This window comes from Anas platyrhynchos, chromosome 4 (assembly GCF_047663525.1).
Source record: "Anas platyrhynchos isolate ZD024472 breed Pekin duck chromosome 4, IASCAAS_PekinDuck_T2T, whole genome shotgun sequence".
Lineage (NCBI taxonomy): Eukaryota > Metazoa > Chordata > Aves > Anseriformes > Anatidae > Anas > Anas platyrhynchos.
The window spans coordinates 28,030,480-28,040,000 of NC_092590.1; the positions used below are offsets into that span (position 1 = coordinate 28,030,480).

The 9,521-nt window shown below is 57.0% G+C and overlaps 1 long non-coding RNA gene across 3 annotated transcripts in view; it reads left to right on the forward strand.

Annotated features, from left to right (window-relative positions):
- The first annotated feature begins 5,470 nt into the window (after nt 1–5,470).
- The window catches only part of LOC140002439 (uncharacterized), a 20,927-nt gene continuing 16,876 nt past the window's right edge, over nt 5,471–9,521 (forward strand). For all 3 annotated transcript variants that reach the window (XR_011809012.1, XR_011809013.1, XR_011809011.1), the window contains exon 1: nt 5,471–6,061. This is a non-coding gene — a long non-coding RNA (uncharacterized lncRNA). The remainder of the gene's footprint in view (nt 6,062–9,521) is intronic.

Sequence of the window (9,521 nt, forward strand, 5' to 3'; positions counted from 1 at the left end):
CTGCTAACGGGAAGCGGACAAGGCTGCAAACGGGCCCGGGAGCGCCAGCCGCGCCCGTGCGGGCTGCTCCCGGCGGCGGTGCCAGGCGGAGGCTGCGGCGGAGGCTGAGGTTGAGGCTGAGGCTCCGGGGGCAGGCGCGGGAGGCTTTTAGGGCTTTGCTCGGAGCGATTATGTAACAGGTAATTCTACGTCAAGCACGAAAGAGCGAACAAGGCGAGGGATTTGCGCGGGGGTGGGGGGAGGACGGAAGATTTACAATGAGCGACGGTGAACTTAATATTAACTTTGTGGTTCCCAAAACTCTCCTGGGTTGCATGTTTCCAGTCTGCAACAGCGAGCTGTTTTTTTTTTTTTTTAACTTTTTTTTTTTTTTTTTACCTTTTTCTGTTTGCAAACTGCCGCAAGCCGTGCTGCGGCTCTGCTGTGCGTTCATCTATCTGCTTCCCCAGTGTGACTGCTCTTCCCCTATGTTTGTGTAGCTACCTGTCTGCAGGCTCCTTTGCAAGGCTCCTGGTGCTAGGCCACTGGGTTTTTTGCTCCCTGGCGTCGGGACGAGCTGCAGCGGTCCACCTGGACGCTCAGTGCTGGGAATTGCCTGGCTTCCCTCCGTGTGGTAGGCAGGCAAGGCAGAAAGTTAAACTTTTTGCGAAATAATCTTGTTCTAGGTACGCTTGGTCAATTCCCGGTTAGACGCGAGGTTTTAAACACTTTTCTCATAATAGAATTCGGGTTCTTGTTTCTGCGCCGTTGAAACCCTTGTTTAACACAGCTCAACCTAAACCCAGCTGGCTCTCTCCCCAGGTCCAGGGGCTGCCTACCTGCCTGCCTTCCCCTGCCGCCGCGCCTAAGGAAGTGGCTCCCGACGCGACCCGACAATAAGCGTAGGTAGATGTGCAATTGCCCATAAAAAGATAAGGGAGTCCCCGCGCCGCTTCGCCGCCCCCGCTGACAATGGGAAGGTTGCGGGGTTACAACAACCAGACAAAAGTGATGTGCCCTCTCTGCCGGCGGGTCAGGCAGCCCGGCTCTGCGCTCCGCCGTGGGTCTGTGTTTACCCACACTTGCCTTTGTTTATAACACTCGCAAAGAAGAATCTCCCCTTGTTTGCTTTTCCTTGCCTGTTAGTTGCCCAGCTGATAAACCAGAGGACCTCGCAGCCCCCCGCTCCACCTCCGCCAAAATCTTTTTGCACGCAAACGGCGAGGGAGGATGGCTCCAGGGGGGCGAGGGCTGTAGGGCGGCAGGGCCAGCCTAGCCTTCCCCTGCCCCAGCAGCCGAGCTGCTGCTCCCCGGGCCTTGGGGGGCACGGGGAAGCCGCCCACCCCCTGCGCCCCCCGGGCTGCACGGCCGGGCGTGGGGTGTGGAGGCGGCGGCCGCGCCGCTGAGGGAACTCACCGTCGTCCCGCGGGGCTTTCCGATCGGTACCTCTCCCCTTTTTTCCCCTGAATTTCTCAGGGATATCACCACCACCACCACCCCCCACCACCCCCCCCCCCCGGACCCGCTAGGAAGGATTTCTTTTAATTGCTCGGTAATGAGGATGTTGCCATTTTCTCAGGAGCAGTCATTCCCGGAGCTAAATCACAAGAGCCCTAGACAGGCCGGAGCCGACAAAAATGTAGGTTTTGACGTTAAAAGCTAAATGGGGAAGCAGGGCGGTAGAAGGTAAATTGATGGTAGACGGGGATGTCAGTGCCCTGGCCCCAGCTCCCGGCGAGCGGAGCCGGGGGCTGATAAGAGCAGAGCGCTGCGCCCGCAGCCAGCCAGCACCCTGCGACCGGGGCTCTGGGGGGGGGAGCTTTTTTCGGAGGTGACAAGCACGTAGCAGTCCATGGGACCGGGAAGCGGCGGCTTGTCCGCTCCTCAGAGTTTCCCTGCGCTGTGCGGGTGGGTAGCGATGAGAGGGAGGCACAGGGGGTCGGTACGCTGCAGCCGGGTGGCTCCAGCCGTGTCCCTGCAGGCGCGCGGCCCATGTGTACTCGCCGCTTCTTTTCATTTCTGGGGAAGCCTCTGCTGTGCCTCCAGAGAAAATAACTTTTTTTTTTTTTTTTCATTTGAAAAGAAACAGCAGCACAACACCCCCGGCTGGCGTGTCGCCTGCCCTGCCCTCCCAGGAGGCCTCCCCTCCTCTCCCCGGGCCCGAAACACAGGCGGGGGTCGGCACTCACGGGAGACAGCGGGGGCACCCACCCCTCGGGGGCACGGCTCGGCACGGCCCGGCTCTGGTTTAGGCGGAAAACAGCGCGGTTTTGGCTGCTCGGCTTGCCCTCTGCACCATGGGGCGCGCAGGGCACCCCTGCAGCTCCATAACGGATTTCTTAATGTTATTTTATTTTGTTGGTTTATTTATATATTTATTCGCCCGTTCGTTCCCGGGAGCGCCAAGAGCTGATGGCAATAATTAGCGCTGATTTGCAGTCGTTGTCAAAGCGGGGCAACGGGGCCTTTCTGGGCCAGCCGCAGACACCCCTGGAACAAGCGCTGAGACATCCGCGGGCAACTGTAAGGACATAAACACGGCCGGGGGATGCCATTGAGACAACGTGATCTTGAAAGGTGGGCGGGGAGGAGGGGGGGAAGACGGTTAGTAATAAAACCTCTAAGCAAAATATCCTCCTCCTGCGCTGGGAAACCTAACCTTAATCCTCCTTTTTCACACGTACTCGCCCAGCGGCTCGCAAAGGCACCCAGAAGAAAGCTCCAAGTAGCAGTGGGAAGGAAGCGCGTCCCGCGCTTCTGCAGAAATAATCCCCTCTGCTGTAACGAGGGGCTTATCAATGCTTTATATATATATATATATTTTTTTTTTTTAATTCGGAGCCTTTTGTTTTATTATTATTTTGCGGGCCGTGAAATATGGGCCTTCGCAAACGAACGCTAATCTTTTCTACTTCTAATTGGCCAATTACTGTTCAGCTGTTCCAGCTCGTCCCGCACAATGGAGATTAAAGCCGAGTTGTTATCTGAATTATACATTCACATAAATTCTAGCGAAGCCGGCCGATTCGCGGGGCCAGCGCCTCTCTGGGAATCCCTGTGGCCCTCTCTCCCCCTTCCACGCCAGCGTGGTGTGTGTCTCCCTCTTCCCCAGCTCCCCCCACCCCCATTTTCCTCTCGAAATGTCGCTGCTTTGATGATCCGATTGTAGAGCATTGATTACAAATTTATTCTCAGACACTATATAAGTCTTTATATCTGCTATTAGGGACATCTGGGAGTGATTAGAGCCCTCCCTCCCCCGGCTCTGCTCCCTCTATCTCGCAGCGAGGAGCTATAGACATGTTGACGTCAGATCAGACGGCTAGGAGCCATCCTGCTCTCGACTTGGGTGTAATCACGGCAGCGCTTTCCAAGCTCCAGCCCGGCCGCGGCCGCCAGCTGGAATGCGGGTGCAGCGGGACGGCGCTCGCCGGGGCTCCGTGGCGAAGCCGGATCTTCAGCCCCCGGAGGCTCCGGCGCTTCTGGAGTCCGACGCCGGGACCGCTCGGTCGGTGGGTTGAAAAGAAGAAGCTGTGCTTCCCGCAGGGGTGCTCGCCCTGCTCCTGCCCGGCCGGCGCTGGCTTTATCTTCCATTTCTCCCGGCGTGCTCACCCGGAGCACTGCCTTCCAAACCAAACAGCAGGCCAGGCAGATCTCCACCTTGTGTCTTGGCAGGGAGAAATGAGCGAAGCAAAGTGCAGCGCATACGTGCGGGCACCGCGGGCCGCCTTCCCCGCACCCCCACAGCCCCCTATCCGAAACGGCGGTCGGGTTTCCAACGAGCTGGAGGCCGCCCTAAATACGGAGCACTCCCGAGGCGAACGGGCGTGCTGCTGACGGGGAGATGGATTTGCACCTGCTATTAAGTCCTAATGCTAATTGAGAGTTGGGGCTGTCTCAATGTCGCGCCGAACACCTCACAGGGACCCGAGATCATCTTTGTCAGAGTCGGTTTTACAAAGTCTTTATTGTTTTGTATATTTCTCTCCCCCCTCCTCCCTCCAAGGAGATAAAAATAATAAGTCGATAAATACAACTTGAGCCTCCGCCGCCTGCTCGCAGTCTTGGACGGCCGACACTTGTCCAGCTGTACGTTGCACTCGGTGCTGCTACCAGGAAGGGGGGGGGCGGAGGGGTGGGGATGAGAAAGCAGTTGATCTCGTCTCCAGAGAAAAGAGATAATGTTAGATTATTTGTCTGAAGGATTAAATTCTCCGGGTAAAACACGCTTGCCAGGAGTAAAAAAGCCCTGTGTAACCCTAAAGAAAAAAAAAATGTGTAAAAAGTGTTTCCATTTCTTTGTTCCAGCAAAATAAAATGAAATGAAATAAAATGGTATAAAATAAAACCCCAAAGATACCGCAACGCTCCGCTGTGTCTATGTGTAATCTCGAAAGGAAAAGGAACATTTCCTTCCTAAACCAGTGCAAACAGTGCGCTGTGCGCTCGGCTTCGCACCGCATCCTCCAGCCCCAGGGCTGCTGCAGGGGTGGGGGAAAAGCGAAGAAAACTGGCAAGTGAAAGGAAAGAACAAAACAACCCCACGGACACGAACCCGAAGGGAAAACTCCCAATGAATCCCATAGCAGAGCTTAGGGGTCGCTGCCCTGCACGGCCGGAGGGAGCTGTTGCCCCGGCCGGGGGCTGTAGGGCTGGTGTTGCCCGCAGCAGAGGGCAGGGAGCGGGAGGGGGGAGCGGATCCTGCCGACCGGGGAAAGCGGCGGGGAGCGGGCTGGTTTTGGGGCTGTGTCCTGGGACAGGCGGGAGCAGGGTTTGGGGAGCAGCGGTGATGTCTCGGAGGCACAATGGGGATCGGTGCGTCCGCCTCCGGGAGCTGCTATCTGCTAAGCGCGAATGCTGTTCGAGGGAGAAAGAAGCCCCTGTGTTGCCCAACGTTTCTGGGAGAAAAAATGTGAACTTATATTTTAATGTAGAGCAGTAGAGCCGTTTTCCCGGCCACGTCTATTGAACAAACATGTGGGGATAATAGAGAGGACGATTCTCCTATAGGGGTCTCTATTTGCATGCCATATGTGGCTATAGGCTAAACCAGCTGCGCATAATGAATTTTTAAAAAGCTAAATGCGTATGCAGACCCATGGAACTTTTCTAAAACCGGCCTGAAAGACAATGAAATCTTCTGCCAGAAAATACAGGAGGCGGAAGAGATTAAAACTAATAATAATAATATGAGCCCCCCCCCCCCCCCTCCAGCCCAGCCCAAGCCTCAAGACTTTGCTGGGAGCCCTGCCCGGAGGAAGACCCCAGCAGCCGGGCGGGAGGTCCGGCAGGGCTGTGGGGCCGTGCCGTGCCGTGCTGGGTCGGGCCAGGGTGCGCGCCCGTGGGGCCGCGCAGGGCGAGCTGAGGCTCACGGCCCGGCCTTGACTGCCTCTCTGCCCAATCTGGTTTTCATAGAGCCGCGCAGTAATTACCTAAAGCCATAACTGTCTCCGAAATTATTCATTAAAGTCATTCCCAAGAATCTCGCGGCGCTGGCGCTTACATTTACGGCCTTTGCACCATCAGAGTATGACACTGTCTTTTCGCCCCGTTTCCTCGGCGGCGGCGTGTTTAAAACCGAGGAGGAGAAGGGGGGTACTGCTCCCTCTCCCACTCCCTCGGTGGGTTTATTTGCTCGGGATTCAGGTTGCTTTCCACCTTTTGGCGAAGGAGCGCGATGCAACCCGGCAGACACCCTGGGAGCAAGGAGGGTATTTTGGGGAGTTGCAGTGTTGTGCGGAAGATCATGTCTGTGCCCTGTGGTGCTGTCAGCAGTGACAGATCCCAGATGCAGCCGCTACTGTATGGCAGATTGAGTTTCTCAGCAGAAAACTCTCTCCCTCCCTCCCAAACGTCTTCAAAAACCTTCTCCAGATACTGCGGGTCACTTCGGCTCAAACAGGGAGAGAAAGGGGGAAAAAAGGCTTTCCCTCTCCCCCACCCTTTCTCTTCCCCGAGCCAGATCTCTCCGGGGTGTGGGGGGGCCATGCCTGCTCCCCTCCCCGCCCGGGGTGCCCCCTGCCCCCCTCGTCGCCCCCGGCTCGCTGCGAGCCCGCCGCCGACCATGGGAAGCCTCGTACAGGTAAGCGGGGGGCGGCGGGGACGGGGACGGGGCAGGAGCCTGCGACCGGGGGGGGGGGGCAAGCCCGCCCCCCTCCCTCGGCAGGGTCTCGCTGCCTGGACGGGGCGAGCCAGGGGAGCCGGGCAGCGAGGGGATCCCGCTCCCTCAGGCAGTGCCCGGGGCGGGGGGGCTTGGGGACGAAGCGGGACCCCCCTGGCCCGGATCGGCTCGGTTCGGTTCTGCCGAAAGCGGCAGCGAAAGCACAACGCTGGGTCGAAGCGTGCTGGGGGATCTTCGCCTGCCCTCCGGGAGGGACCCCCCGAGCTTGGGCTCCCGGGGGGGGCTGTAAGCACGGAAAAGGGACGGGGGGGGGGGGCGCGGCTGGAGGACACGGGAGGGACGGGACGGGACGGGACGGGCTGGCAGGGGGGCACCGCTCCTGGCACCGGCACCGGGAACAGTTGGAGGCTGGGACCCCCCCGCGGCCCCCCAGCCTCGTCCCCCTCCGCTTTTCCTCACCACTGCGAAGAAGTGGCTGCGGCTCCCGGGAAGCTCAACCCGCTCTTCCACGCGTGCCCCGGGCCTCCTGCCCCTCCTGCCCGCACCCCTGGCAAGTATTTACCGCCCCCCCCCCCAACCCCCCCGCTCCCCCTCCGAGTGCCGAAATCGGAGGCCGAGGCTGGGCTGTTTCCTCCTGCACCCTTTCCCCCCCCCTCCAGCAAGTATTTGGTGCTTAAGGGCTCTAATCTGTCTGGCACCGGGCGGGTCTCACGTCCGCGGATCAGCCCCGAAAGCCTCCGCACCGGGCGGGCAGAGGCCGGGGGGGGCCTCCGCTAGCGCAGCCTCGGGCCTCGGCCTCCGCTGCAGACCTCCGAGCAGCGCCGGGATGGAGACGAGCTGGTTTCATGCACGCACATGCCTCCCGTAAACGATTCCTGCCACCCTCGCTCTCGGTCCTTCCTTTCCCGCTGAAGTGAAAGGCTTTAATTCAGCCGCTCACCCAGCCCCCTCCCCTCTCTCTCTTTCTCTCTCCTTTTTTTTTTTTTTTTTTTAAAGCTCTTGCCTTTAGCAGAAGTATAATTGTGACCCTGCCTGATCCACAGAGCCTCCTGTTGGGAGCAGTTAGCTGTGGTTGCATTAGGCCAAAGGACCTCCCAAGTGGCGGTGGCCTGGGTGTCATAGGAAGGGACTCTGCACATTGTCCATTCTTTCTCATCAAAGTCCCAGGCACCGTGGAGCCAACAGTTTGGTGGAGCAGGAAAATAGTAAACAAGCCTCCCCCCTCCCTTCCCAAGCCAGCAGCACCGTGATCTTCCTAAGAGGCAAGAAACTGTAACAAACTTTTTCATAACTTCAGCTCTACGGTGTGATTTACATTTCCGGCTCCCCTGTCGGAGTGGCAGTAATTTACAGCGTGATAAAAACACTTTTACAACGCCAGAACATGTTCGAGTAGTGTCTCAGTGTGCAGAAAGGTTTTAAAAGACGACACACATCAGAAAAAGTTATTTTCTCTGCCTTTTTTTTTTCCACCGTGGCTTTCTGAAGAGACAAATGGGTTGAAATTGCAACGTAGGCAAAAAAAAAAAAAAAAAAAAAAAAGTGAAAAGTAGACGCGGGCTGAAGCAAACGTGGATGAAATCAATCCTGGGCTTTTGTTTATATGGTGTATATTATATGTCCACATTTCTCCTGTTTCTGCAAGGCTTTCGCTTAATGCATGCTTCTATTTTCGTGCTTTCGGGCCAAATCCTGCTTGTCTTGCCCCAGGGGATGCTTTCATTTGGTCATGGATCTATTGTGTTTAAACAATTTCTTTTATTCAATAACTCATTTCTTCTCCGGAGTCTTAAACCGAGTAGGTCTGTTAGCGTTTATGAAAGGGAAGCATCTTTTATTCAGTTCTAATTTCCCTAATCTGATATAGGCAGCTTTTCCAAATACCGGGGTAATAGGGTTACCCCTTCTCCAGGAGCATCCAGTTTGTTCCAGCCACGCTCCTCCGCCAGGGAGGACTCCTGCGGCGGGGCAGGACGGGTCTGGAAACTAATGGACACCATCCCTGTCCTGGGAGAGACGATAAAGTTTAGTAAATTACAAATATGCGAATTTGGCAAACAGTTAAGGATTAAAATGATCAAACGATTAAAAAAAAAAAAAAAAAGGCAATGAATAAACCACATGTAGCAGTTGCCGCTTTCATGACTTTGGTAATTATTTACACCTGAATTGTAGTTTACTCCAGCCACGGTTTCAAAAGTAAACCTTTAAAGAATTTAATTATTTCCAGTTTTCGGCCACAGAGATAAAAAAAAAAATCAAAATAAGAAGTGTGGGTTAGCGAGCAAATGCTGTCTCCCGGCTCTCCTAAAAGTCTTTCCGTGCTTTTCCATCTCGAAGACCAACGCGGCCCCTCCGCGCCTCCCTGCCCGCGCACGGGGGCGAGCCCCGCCGCCCGTGCGCGCCCCCGCGGCCTGAAGCAGGGGCACGGGGACGAGCCGGGTGCCCGCACGGGTCTGGGCGCTTGGGGTGCGTGCGGGCCAGGCACGCTATTGAAGCGTGTGCGGGGGAACTGGCCGGCTCCTTCCCTGCGCTCTATAATAGCTCTGTTATTCTTGCTAAACGAGCAGGATGGCTCTGCGTGACCCCTCGGCATTTAAAACCGTTTTCTATCACCGCACGTGTGCCGGTGGGGGGGTGGGTTGGAGGGCAGGAATCTAAAGTCATTGAGAACAAGCGGGGAAGCCTGTGATGTATGGCACGTTTTATCTTTATTTAGGCAGCGTGTCGTTCGCAGGATGGCCCGGGTTTCCGTGCGCAGTGGGGGGATGAGGCACATCCATCCTTCGGCAGCACCGGGAGGGAGGCAGGGGCACATCTCCTTCCCCTTCTCGACTTTTTCTGCGTGTGAAGTCGGCACTTCTCGAGGAAAAAAAAATATAAAAAAAAAAAGAAAAAGGAGTTGTGGGGAGCGGGGCCGGTGCTGTGGGGCTGTGGGACATCACCCCGTGGGCATCGCTCTGGGCTGGGACTCCTTGCCCCGTCCCTCGTGGCTGTGGGCACGGCTGAGCGCTGCAAGCTGCGAATATTTTCAGTATTTCACTGCTCGCTGCCCTTAAATTCCCCTTTTTTCCCCGCCGGGGATGCCTTGGCATCCTTCCCGCAGCCTTGCATCCCTCCGTGCCCTGCGGCCGCAATGGGATGCGAAGGACTCGGGGACGCCCGCCCCGCGGCCCCTTCGCTCTGCCCAGCTGCCGCCTGCCATGCGGTGGGATGCTCCCGGAGGCCAAACCGTGCCGGGATTTCAACTTTCTGAAGCTTCCTCAGCACCACCAGCAGCCGCGACCTGTGCAGGTTTTAGGCACTGTCCCCGCCCCGAGCCGCTGTGTTAGCTGGGGGACACTAGGGACAGGTGGGGGCGTGGGGAAGAGGGGGGTTTGTGGCATAGGACTCAGTCCTCGGCCTCTTTAGGGCGCTGGCT